Below are 14010 nucleotides of genomic sequence, written 5' to 3'. Positions count from 1 at the left end.
TAGAAAAATTCATAAATTTATATGAATTAAACTAAATGAACTCAAATTCACACCAGGTCTTAAGTGAGGCTTTTTTATCAACTGTTGAAATCGGCATTTCCATATCTGTCCCGAATGTTGAGAAATTTGCAAAGTCAAATATATGGAAGTGGTAAAAAATGTGGTTCACAGTTTATACTGAACTTTTCCCGAAAAACCGAAGAAGACCGCAAAACTTCGTTTTCTTTTTGTGGGAACTAAGATAATTCATTGTTGAAGTTTCTACTAAAATCTATTCTATTTTGGAAACAGTTTACTTCAGAATAATTACGGGATTAGTTTTGGTTCTCTCTGACGAGTTGCTGTGTAATTTCCAAACTTTTTGTTAAATGTACACTTTGGTCCGTATTTGTGGGACACTCCGTAAAAGGTTTGGCGCCATTTATAAGATCCATTGAAAAATTAATTTGAAACCGCTTTCAAATTGATTCAGTTTTTGTTGGAAAGTCCATGCTCAATATATGCAGTTATTTTGTTCTTTTGGCTTTTAAAGTATACAGAGTGTTTTAAAGCAGAACCGAAAATAACCGGTGGTTTGGTATAAAATATTAGATTACATATCAACTATGTATAAGGCAGATACAGCGTTGAGAAGATGGCAAAAAGCTGAAGTGGTTAATTTTTTCTTTGAAATAATTTAAGGAAAGTTTGTGCAAAATTTCCGCCAAGGAAAGACGTTGGTGACTTTTTTTAACTTTTGAAAATAATTGGAACGTACTCTAGTGAAGGGAAACTACCCCTTTCACTTTTCTTTACTGCACTTCATAACTTCTATAACGACTAGAAAAAAAAATAATTCGCGTACTTTTTTAAGAATTATTGCTAGTGATTAAATTGCTTTTGTTCAGTGTTTTGCTAGAACGTATAAACCGAAACATTCTTGAGCGTTCGGATGCAACTGGCAGTAATAAATCAGTGAGATGACAATCGCGGTCACCAGATTTAACGCCAGTTGATTTATTTTTCCAGCCCACTAAATGCATTTTGTTTAAAAAGACCAAGAGCGCAAAGAATGATCGAAATAACACATCGCTTTTATCATGTTTGGTATTGAATATGTTTCTATTACCAATTTTTATCTATTATATATTATATTCTCATGTAGATTGTACTGCTCCAAATGCCATTTGAATGGACAAAATCATAATGGGGATCTGTTGAACATTTAATGTTAAGTTAGAACTTTCCACATTCGTTAAGCCAATAATGATTATAACACATAAACTCCTAGCCATGGATAATTCCTAGAGAAGTGTCGGTTAGGTTGTGTTCAATCGACCTAATGCGAAAAGGTCTATTGTTTGCTTTTAGAATGATTCAAGTTTTTCGTTTAATTTAATTAATACTTCTTTCGCAGATCTATATTTTAGGCGGCGCTTTGTGTTTGTTGAATAGTGTAAAACTTGTGTTTAAAATGTGGTAAACCTGACATGTTTCCTCTAAAAATCAGGAAAAGTGAAAAGAATAATTTGTGTAATTAGTCCTAGAAGAATTGACAAATAAAGCATTTTGCATATCAAGCTGACACTCTGTATAGTTGGTTGATCTGGTTGTTCACATCGATAAATGCAACAACTTTTGCATTAACCCACAGGAAATAAAGCGATTTCAGCGAAATCGTAGTGAATAATAGCGATTTTCCAACCATGAAATCATCGATTTATCAAATCAATTTTTCACAATCGTTCTAAAGTCAAAATCAATATTCTCATCTCGATCTTTTTATCTCTTGGCACATTAGCATTTCCTATAGAAAGGTTTTCCCTCGAAGGCCGCGCCGATGGGAAAGTATATAAAACGAGATAACAAACTCTATCTTCGTGCGTGAATACGTAATGAGCGGTAAAACAAGACTCATTAGAACAACTATCGATCAGACAAGGTCATTAAACGAAGCTTGATCTAAATACAGATAAATATGGTGTGAACCAACACAACGAGCCATTAAAAAACCGGTATTTGTACAATGTTACAACTAGTGCCAATATTCCATGTAATTTGGGCGATTTTCTCTCAACTCGTTAACGTTTCATTGATCTTACATTGAAGCAGTCAATCAATTATTTTTATAATTTATTTGATTGTAACTTTCTTGCACACACAACCCCGCATTATGACTCACTTTCTTAAGATATTTTTATAAATGAATGAAAAGATGTGAGAGCATTACACGAACAACAAATACAAATAAGAAAAAGACTTTCTTTAGTACAACTGTTACAAGTATTTGTCATTGTCGACGCATACATTAAGAGTATTTAGACAATGCTTGCGTTGTAATTTCATTCTTGCTAGGGTTTTTTTTTTATTAATAATATAGCGCCAGTATGCCACGCCCTGGTCTCGGCAACCATTCTTGTGATTACAAAATTGCAAGGTCAGTTTTGTGTAAAACTTAATCCCCGATCTGAGCCAATAATTTAAACCGGTGCTATCGAAGGCAAATTATACCTTTATCACAACTAAACTCGACTAGACTTGTTTTCCTCTCCTTGAGTATAGTTGCTGTCTTTTTTTTAATTGCCTGTTAAGGAATAATGGAAGTTGGGTGCACAATTAATCGCAGAGAGAGAAGTTAAATGTATTTCTGCAATTTTTAAATCGAACTTATTGCTGGCTCTGCAATCAGCCAGTGTCGGCCGGCCATGCATTTACATCGCTTTTTCGGTAATCGAAAATTTGCATTAACGTAATTATTATTGTCCGCCAAAGATAAATTATTTTGTTTATGGGCTCAATAAATAATATCCATTAATCGAGTTCAATGTCAAACATTGATGCCATTCGAATGATTGATTATTAGATATTTTGCGAAAATGACGTGCGAATTTTTTTCACATTCGCATAAAGATAATAAAAGCAATGAGGCAATCAATAAGCAGTAATCATGCTATTGAGGTGCGATTGTCTGAAGCGCGATCTAATGTTCTCAAAATATTTACAGGTCGATAATTCTTTGATTACTTTATCCATGATGCTTATACTTCATAATAGTTTCAAACAAACACCAATTTTCGGTGTTTTTGAGGTAAAATTAATTAGTTTAATCAAGAATCATTAAAGATTTGTTGAGAAATACTTCCTGAGATTCGCCAGCCAGGAGTCGCTTCCTTCTTCAGCTGTGTTTCAACCCTAAAGTGTTTTATTTTCACTTTTAAGCCCGATTTTGCAAAACATTCTATCGTGGAGAAACTGGGTGAACGTACCCATTAAACATATCGCAAATATTTTCATGCAGAAAAATTCGGAAAGGTAAAAATTTAAAATTGAATGCAGAACTATCGAAGGTTCGTTGGTTTTTTCCATAAAAACTATTTTACGTTCCTCGAAAGGTCCTTTCGATTTTGAATCCGAAGATTTGAAATATGGTGTATAATTGCATAGTGCTAGCCTGAAATCGGTCCTGTAGAATGTTTTAATTACCTGCATTCAATGCGCCCTATTTACAACTCTTTTACTCATAATTGCATTTAGAAAGGTTTTATATTAATAGGAAATTAAAATTAATCTGACAAAGTCAAAGTCCATTGGAACGAGGCCCCAGCCGTGTAACCGGCGTCTTTCGCTGGCGCCGGATAAACACAATCGCCTATTCATACATGTAATCATAATTACCAGATAAGTTAATAAATAATAGTGATTCCATAAATACCCAGGCGGAGTTATTTTTATAACTAATGGGGCAAATAGTGAGTGTAGAAACTTATAGTTGCTTGATCTGCAAGCCTTTCAAAAGCTTATTATGCAGCATGTAAAACCAATTGGAAGCTAGTGGGATTTGGACGACAATTCTTTGAACTTGAACAATACATTCGATAAACACAGTAAACAACCGTGATTAGCAAGTACTTAGTATCGGTAAAGGAGTCATTCGTAGAACTAAATGGGTGGAAATTCGGTGTGGAAAAGCTGAATCATGATTGCAATCGTCAGTGAATTTTTTAAAATAACTTCTAACTTAATATGAAATAAAATCTACAGGTTGGTATAAAAAAGTCCATTAGGGCCTCAAAATCAAGAATTTAGAGTGGACAGACTTGAACAACATTGATTTTGTTATTATTCGATTGATGAATTTATTAAACTAATTAATATTCAGTTTGTGTTTTTTGTTTGTGGGCTAGACTAACAAGCAGGTGCACCTAAGTTTGCAAAAAAACTGTTGCGATTTATCACAGATAAGGTTTAATTGAATGCTCTTGCAAATGTGTGTGCAATTTCGTGTCGCTATTATTCATATTTAAATTAGCTTTGTGGCCATATCTTACATTATAATGAATAGCTTGTGTTTTCTCTAGTAATTTTCTAAATTGGCCTCTTTTCGCACATGTTCAGCACTTCCTAGAGTAATGTGAAATGGTAGTTTGATTCAATCTGAACACTCAATGCGTAGATTTTCGTAGAAACTCATTAAATAATTAAGGAAAACCAAAATAGGGTGGAAGGGATGTTGGAAGCTGTAGAGTTTTCCATCATTCTTGGAAAAAGTTCAAAGCTAGAACGGATTCGATGTGTGTAGGTAGCGTCTCTCTAAATATGGAATCTGTTCTATCTTTGGACTTTTCCAAGGATGACGGGAATCAACAGATTCCAAAATCCATAACAAATAAAGCTCATATGATTTATAAAATTCTTGATTTTTTATGTATGATTGGTATTTTTTATTTCTTTGGTCTTGAGGATTCCCGCATTTAAAATTTATTAAATTTGCAAATAATTTTGTAAATTTGCTTCGTGTTTGTATTTTCAATTATTTTTTTGTCATGAGGTTGAATCCGCCCCTGGTGGAAAGTCAATTTATTGATTGGTTGGTGCATAATGTTAATTTCTATTAACAAAATGAATGGAATTGTCCTGAGGTCGCAATTATCACCCTTTTTCAGTAATAAGTTTATGGAAATTTTTGAAGCAAATTTAATAAATAATTATAAATTTAAATCATTAATTTGATGGCGACAAACAATAAATAACATTTAAATTTACTATTGAAAAAGAGCAAAAAATCAAAAATTAGGCAATTTCGCAAATTTTATATACATAAAACCTACAAGCGTCCATAAAAGCACATAAATTAATTCACATTTTTAGCAAAGGAATTATCAGCACAAAGACGTGAAATTAAAAACTCCCCACATTTTACTAAATCAAAATAAGTGTTTTGCCTCATGTTTATTTAATTTAAGCCATTTGTGCTAAAGTCTGAATCTGAAGTAGGCCAAAGAAACACGCAATTTGACCAAAATTATTAATTAACTTTATTCACCTGTTTTTTAAACAATGAGATTTAATTCCAAACCAAAAGTAATTGAAAGATTGTAAAAAACGAAACTCAAAGCGAAGTTTTACAGATTTATTTATATTTACTTAGCTTTGTTTAACAATTTATTAAAGAAGGTCCTAATTTTTTAGGCATCTTTTCGTAAAAATACGAAATTGCTGTCGAAACGTTAAAATAGCTTCTAACTTACCTTGGTTGTGTTCTTAATTCGTTCATGCTTATCTTTTGATTAAGAATTTGAAAGAAAGAAAGAAAGATTTGAAATTGTTTTGTTGTGAAATAAAAGCACTCTTTATCATATTTAAAAATAAATAGATGATGAAAGCCTTTGGGCAAAATACCCATTAACAATATATTTTTTAAATGTATGATTTATTCTGCGACTTAAATAATCTAACATCTTGGGCTTGCAGTTATTCAGTCAACATTGATATGTGTTCATTTAATGGCTTCAATCCTCTTGTTTCTTTGTCAATTTTCAATCGATATTAAATGCTAGTGACACTAATATATCATTTAATATTTCACATTCAAATTGATACTTATTTAAATATTCCAATCATAGTTCAATTGCATTGACGTGCGAAGATCATGCAAATCAGTTGGGTCTAAATGGTAAATGACATCAGCGTTCCGCACCAAATAAACCATGCAATAAATTTCATCACATGATAAATGCGTACATTCATATTATGCATGGTACTTTCGATGGTTGCAGCGATACAAACGCCAGCGAAAAGCGACCAGAAAGAACTTGACGATTAATAAAAATATAAGAAAAGAAAAACTCGGATAAAGGCTACCAAATATGGCCAGTCATGCATAGTGCACTATGGTGTTCGTGATAATTTACTCTTTTGTTTCACCACTAACATGTCAATTGCGGTGTTCTGGTTGGTTGGATGGATTTTGGCGTGAATGGAAAAATGTGTTCGTTATGGGTTGGTTCACAAAGTTCCGATTTATTAGCGGTTCTCCCAGTAGGAAGATTTGTTTGTATTTATAGCTATTGATACTGACGTTTATAACTTAAAGTGAATATCGGTTTTTTACTTTGCTCTGCTRARATGTTTAACAATCAGTTTTTCTTTTTTTGGTTTGGTTTTTGAACATGGTTCTGCTCTAGAAGATGGAACTGAAAAATTATTTTTTTTTCGTTAAGGCAAATAGATTTAAAGCCTTAACTGGCTGGTTAATTGAAAAATATTGTGATTTTATCATCTGCCGCAAGAGTTTTGCTAAGAACATAATTGTATATTTCTGCATATTTTCAGTGTCTTTGATTATTTTTTCTGAGTGTATTTTTTGCGTCTTTGTGACTGTTTGTCAATTCCAACTAGATATTGGAATTTTTTATCTCTGGCTAAAATTGGTACAAAATGCGACCTCTGGATTAGCTCGAAACTTTTAAGAAAAACGAGTTTAATCGACGACTTACTTATCTTTTTAGAGTTATATACTTCCTACACGGTTGCCTTATACTTGAGGACCTTCAAAACTCTATTCGATTAGAGAAACAGGTAAAGAAGTAACTTTTTGAAATAATTTAAACATCAACATTGTTCCTGGTTGTCCTGTAATTAAATCGCTCAAATTATTTGACGAACAAGTTTTATTTTTTTACATTTTATTAGACGTTCAACTGTTAGTCCATCTACATTTTTTCCAAAAACTCTAAAATTCCAAAAAAATAACAAGCAGTCTTAAACACATTTCTTTCGCAAAAATCGCTCATGTTTTCATAATGAGCATAATTTTAATTTGGAAACCAAAAAATTAATTTTGGATTCCTGAACACAAAATTTTATTTAAACGAAAGCAAGAATTGGACAGTTCATAAAATCTAAAATTCATCGACTAAAAAATTTAAAAAACGCGACAAAGAATTCAAAAAAACCCCAAGCCATTTATTCATGAGAACTTTATGCCACTGGCCTTATGGCATTGGGGCATAAAGTTCTTTGAATTCTTTGTCGCTTTTTTAAAATTTTTCAGTCGATGAATTTTAGATTTTATGAAACCGAAAGAAAATTTTTTGGTTTTCCAAATTAAAATTATGCTCTTTATCAAAACATGAGCGATTTTTGCGAAAGAAATGTGTTTAAGACTGCTTGTTATTTTTTTGGAATTTTAGAGTTTTTGGAAAAAATGTAGATGGACTAACAGTTGAACGTCTAATAAAATGTAAAAAAATAAAACTTGTTCGTCAAATAATTTGAGCGATTTAATTACAGGACAACCAGGAACAATGTTGATGTTTAAATTATTTCAAAAAGTTACTTCTTTACCTGTTTCTCTAATCGAATAGAGTTTTGAAGGTCCTCAAGTATAAGGCAACCGTGTAGGAAGTATATAACTCTAAAAAGATAAGTAAGTCGTCGATTAAACTCGTTTTTCTTAAAAGTTTCGAGCTAATCCAGAGGTCGCATTTTGTACCAATTTTAGCCAGAGATAAAAAATTCCAATATCTAGTTGGAATTGACAAACAGTCACAAAGACGCAAAAAATACACTCAGAAAAAATAATCAAAGACACTGAAAATATGCAGAAATATACAATTATGTTCTTAGCAAAACTCTTGCGGCAGATGATAAAATCACAATATTTTTCAATTAACCAGCCAGTTAAGGCTTTAAATCTATTTGCCTTAACGAAAAAAAAATAATTTTTCAGTTCCATCTTCTAGAGCAGAACCATGTTCAAAAACCAAACCAAAAAAAGAAAAACTGATTGTTAAACATCTCAGCAGAGCAAAGTAAAAAACCGATATTCACTTTAAGTTATAAACGTCAGTATCAATAGCTATAAATACAAACAAATCTTCCTACTGGGAGAACCGCTAATAAATCGGAACTTTGTGAACCAACCCATAACGAACACATTTTTCCATTCACGCCAAAATCCATCCAACCAACCAGAACACCGCAATTGACATGTTAGTGGTGAAACAAAAGAGTAAATTATCACGAACACCATAGTGCACTATGCATGACTGGCCATATTTGGTAGCCTTTATCCGAGTTTTTCTTTTCTTATATTTTTATTAATCGTCAAGTTCTTTCTGGTCGCTTTTCGCTGGCGTTTGTATCGCTGCAACCATCGAAAGTACCATGCATAATATGAATGTACGCATTTATCATGTGATGAAATTTATTGCATGGTTTATTTGGTGCGGAACGCTGATGTCATTTACCATTTAGACCCAACTGATTTGCATGATCTTCGCACGTCAATGCAATTGAACTATGATTGGAATATTTAAATAAGTATCAATTTGAATGTGAAATATTAAATGATATATTAGTGTCACTAGCATTTAATATCGATTGAAAATTGACAAAGAAACAAGAGGATTGAAGCCATTAAATGAACACATATCAATGTTGACTGAATAACTGCAAGCCCAAGATGTTAGATTATTTAAGTCGCAGAATAAATCATACATTTAAAAAATATATTGTTAATGGGTATTTTGCCCAAAGGCTTTCATCATCTATTTATTTTTAAATATGATAAAGAGTGCTTTTATTTCACAACAAAACAATTTCAAATCTTTCTTTCTTTCTTTCAAATTCTTAATCAAAAGATAAGCATGAACGAATTAAGAACACAACCAAGGTAAGTTAGAAGCTATTTTAACGTTTCGACAGCAATTTCGTATTTTTACGAAAAGATGCCTAAAAAATTAGGACCTTCTTTAATAAATTGTTAAACAAAGCTAAGTAAATATAAATAAATCTGTAAAACTTCGCTTTGAGTTTCGTTTTTTACAATCTTTCAATTACTTTTGGTTTGGAATTAAATCTCATTGTTTAAAAAACAGGTGAATAAAGTTAATTAATAATTTTGGTCAAATTGCGTGTTTCTTTGGCCTACTTCAGATTCAGACTTTAGCACAAATGGCTTAAATTAAATAAACATGAGGCAAAACACTTATTTTGATTTAGTAAAATGTGGGGAGTTTTTAATTTCACGTCTTTGTGCTGATAATTCCTTTGCTAAAAATGTGAATTAATTTATGTGCTTTTATGGACGCTTGTAGGTTTTATGTATATAAAATTTGCGAAATTGCCTAATTTTTGATTTTTTGCTCTTTTTCAATAGTAAATTTAAATGTTATTTATTGTTTGTCGCCATCAAATTAATGATTTAAATTTATAATTATTTATTAAATTTGCTTCAAAAATTTCCATAAACTTATTACTGAAAAAGGGTGATAATTGCGACCTCAGGACAATTCCATTCATTTTGTTAATAGAAATTAACATTATGCACCAACCAATCAATAAATTGACTTTCCACCAGGGGCGGATTCAACCTCATGACAAAAAAATAATTGAAAATACAAACACGAAGCAAATTTACAAAATTATTTGCAAATTTAATAAATTTTAAATGCGGGAATCCTCAAGACCAAAGAAATAAAAAATACCAATCATACATAAAAAATCAAGAATTTTATAAATCATATGAGCTTTATTTGTTATGGATTTTGGAATCTGTTGATTCCCGTCATCCTTGGAAAAGTCCAAAGATAGAACAGATTCCATATTTAGAGAGACGCTACCTACACACATCGAATCCGTTCTAGCTTTGAACTTTTTCCAAGAATGATGGAAAACTCTACAGCTTCCAACATCCCTTCCACCCTATTTTGGTTTTCCTTAATTATTTAATGAGTTTCTACGAAAATCTACGCATTGAGTGTTCAGATTGAATCAAACTACCATTTCACATTACTCTAGGAAGTGCTGAACATGTGCGAAAAGAGGCCAATTTAGAAAATTACTAGAGAAAACACAAGCTATTCATTATAATGTAAGATATGGCCACAAAGCTAATTTAAATATGAATAATAGCGACACGAAATTGCACACACATTTGCAAGAGCATTCAATTAAACCTTATCTGTGATAAATCGCAACAGTTTTTTTGCAAACTTAGGTGCACCTGCTTGTTAGTCTAGCCCACAAACAAAAAACACAAACTGAATATTAATTAGTTTAATAAATTCATCAATCGAATAATAACAAAATCAATGTTGTTCAAGTCTGTCCACTCTAAATTCTTGATTTTGAGGCCCTAATGGACTTTTTTATACCAACCTGTAGATTTTATTTCATATTAAGTTAGAAGTTATTTTAAAAAATTCACTGACGATTGCAATCATGATTCAGCTTTTCCACACCGAATTTCCACCCATTTAGTTCTACGAATGACTCCTTTACCGATACTAAGTACTTGCTAATCACGGTTGTTTACTGTGTTTATCGAATGTATTGTTCAAGTTCAAAGAATTGTCGTCCAAATCCCACTAGCTTCCAATTGGTTTTACATGCTGCATAATAAGCTTTTGAAAGGCTTGCAGATCAAGCAACTATAAGTTTCTACACTCACTATTTGCCCCATTAGTTATAAAAATAACTCCGCCTGGGTATTTATGGAATCACTATTATTTATTAACTTATCTGGTAATTATGATTACATGTATGAATAGGCGATTGTGTTTATCCGGCGCCAGCGAAAGACGCCGGTTACACGGCTGGGGCCTCGTTCCAATGGACTTTGACTTTGTCAGATTAATTTTAATTTCCTATTAATATAAAACCTTTCTAAATGCAATTATGAGTAAAAGAGTTGTAAATAGGGCGCATTGAATGCAGGTAATTAAAACATTCTACAGGACCGATTTCAGGCTAGCACTATGCAATTATACACCATATTTCAAATCTTCGGATTCAAAATCGAAAGGACCTTTCGAGGAACGTAAAATAGTTTTTATGGAAAAAACCAACGAACCTTCGATAGTTCTGCATTCAATTTTAAATTTTTACCTTTCCGAATTTTTCTGCATGAAAATATTTGCGATATGTTTAATGGGTACGTTCACCCAGTTTCTCCACGATAGAATGTTTTGCAAAATCGGGCTTAAAAGTGAAAATAAAACACTTTAGGGTTGAAACACAGCTGAAGAAGGAAGCGACTCCTGGCTGGCGAATCTCAGGAAGTATTTCTCAACAAATCTTTAATGATTCTTGATTAAACTAATTAATTTTACCTCAAAAACACCGAAAATTGGTGTTTGTTTGAAACTATTATGAAGTATAAGCATCATGGATAAAGTAATCAAAGAATTATCGACCTGTAAATATTTTGAGAACATTAGATCGCGCTTCAGACAATCGCACCTCAATAGCATGATTACTGCTTATTGATTGCCTCATTGCTTTTATTATCTTTATGCGAATGTGAAAAAAATTCGCACGTCATTTTCGCAAAATATCTAATAATCAATCATTCGAATGGCATCAATGTTTGACATTGAACTCGATTAATGGATATTATTTATTGAGCCCATAAACAAAATAATTTATCTTTGGCGGACAATAATAATTACGTTAATGCAAATTTTCGATTACCGAAAAAGCGATGTAAATGCATGGCCGGCCGACACTGGCTGATTGCAGAGCCAGCAATAAGTTCGATTTAAAAATTGCAGAAATACATTTAACTTCTCTCTCTGCGATTAATTGTGCACCCAACTTCCATTATTCCTTAACAGGCAATTAAAAAAAAGACAGCAACTATACTCAAGGAGAGGAAAACAAGTCTAGTCGAGTTTAGTTGTGATAAAGGTATAATTTGCCTTCGATAGCACCGGTTTAAATTATTGGCTCAGATCGGGGATTAAGTTTTACACAAAACTGACCTTGCAATTTTGTAATCACAAGAATGGTTGCCGAGACCAGGGCGTGGCATACTGGCGCTATATTATTAATAAAAAAAAAACCCTAGCAAGAATGAAATTACAACGCAAGCATTGTCTAAATACTCTTAATGTATGCGTCGACAATGACAAATACTTGTAACAGTTGTACTAAAGAAAGTCTTTTTCTTATTTGTATTTGTTGTTCGTGTAATGCTCTCACATCTTTTCATTCATTTATAAAAATATCTTAAGAAAGTGAGTCATAATGCGGGGTTGTGTGTGCAAGAAAGTTACAATCAAATAAATTATAAAAATAATTGATTGACTGCTTCAATGTAAGATCAATGAAACGTTAACGAGTTGAGAGAAAATCGCCCAAATTACATGGAATATTGGCACTAGTTGTAACATTGTACAAATACCGGTTTTTTAATGGCTCGTTGTGTTGGTTCACACCATATTTATCTGTATTTAGATCAAGCTTCGTTTAATGACCTTGTCTGATCGATAGTTGTTCTAATGAGTCTTGTTTTACCGCTCATTACGTATTCACGCACGAAGATAGAGTTTGTTATCTCGTTTTATATACTTTCCCATCGGCGCGGCCTTCGAGGGAAAACCTTTCTATAGGAAATGCTAATGTGCCAAGAGATAAAAAGATCGAGATGAGAATATTGATTTTGACTTTAGAACGATTGTGAAAAATTGATTTGATAAATCGATGATTTCATGGTTGGAAAATCGCTATTATTCACTACGATTTCGCTGAAATCGCTTTATTTCCTGTGGGTTAATGCAAAAGTTGTTGCATTTATCGATGTGAACAACCAGATCAACCAACTATACAGAGTGTCAGCTTGATATGCAAAATGCTTTATTTGTCAATTCTTCTAGGACTAATTACACAAATTATTCTTTTCACTTTTCCTGATTTTTAGAGGAAACATGTCAGGTTTACCACATTTTAAACACAAGTTTTACACTATTCAACAAACACAAAGCGCCGCCTAAAATATAGATCTGCGAAAGAAGTATTAATTAAATTAAACGAAAAACTTGAATCATTCTAAAAGCAAACAATAGACCTTTTCGCATTAGGTCGATTGAACACAACCTAACCGACACTTCTCTAGGAATTATCCATGGCTAGGAGTTTATGTGTTATAATCATTATTGGCTTAACGAATGTGGAAAGTTCTAACTTAACATTAAATGTTCAACAGATCCCCATTATGATTTTGTCCATTCAAATGGCATTTGGAGCAGTACAATCTACATGAGAATATAATATATAATAGATAAAAATTGGTAATAGAAACATATTCAATACCAAACATGATAAAAGCGATGTGTTATTTCGATCATTCTTTGCGCTCTTGGTCTTTTTAAACAAAATGCATTTAGTGGGCTGGAAAAATAAATCAACTGGCGTTAAATCTGGTGACCGCGATTGTCATCTCACTGATTTATTACTGCCAGTTGCATCCGAACGCTCAAGAATGTTTCGGTTTATACGTTCTAGCAAAACACTGAACAAAAGCAATTTAATCACTAGCAATAATTCTTAAAAAAGTACGCGAATTATTTTTTTTTCTAGTCGTTATAGAAGTTATGAAGTGCAGTAAAGAAAAGTGAAAGGGGTAGTTTCCCTTCACTAGAGTACGTTCCAATTATTTTCAAAAGTTAAAAAAAGTCACCAACGTCTTTCCTTGGCGGAAATTTTGCACAAACTTTCCTTAAATTATTTCAAAGAAAAAATTAACCACTTCAGCTTTTTGCCATCTTCTCAACGCTGTATCTGCCTTATACATAGTTGATATGTAATCTAATATTTTATACCAAACCACCGGTTATTTTCGGTTCTGCTTTAAAACACTCTGTATACTTTAAAAGCCAAAAGAACAAAATAACTGCATATATTGAGCATGGACTTTCCAACAAAAACTGAATCAATTTGAAAGCGGTTTCAAATTAATTTTTCAAT

The sequence above is a fragment of the Dendroctonus ponderosae genome, unplaced genomic scaffold (genome assembly GCF_020466585.1).
Source record: "Dendroctonus ponderosae isolate FM_Combo_2020 unplaced genomic scaffold, Dpon_F_20191213v2 Dpon_F_20191213_4, whole genome shotgun sequence".
Lineage (NCBI taxonomy): Eukaryota > Metazoa > Arthropoda > Insecta > Coleoptera > Curculionidae > Dendroctonus > Dendroctonus ponderosae.
Note: the sequence above shows the minus strand (reverse complement) of the source record.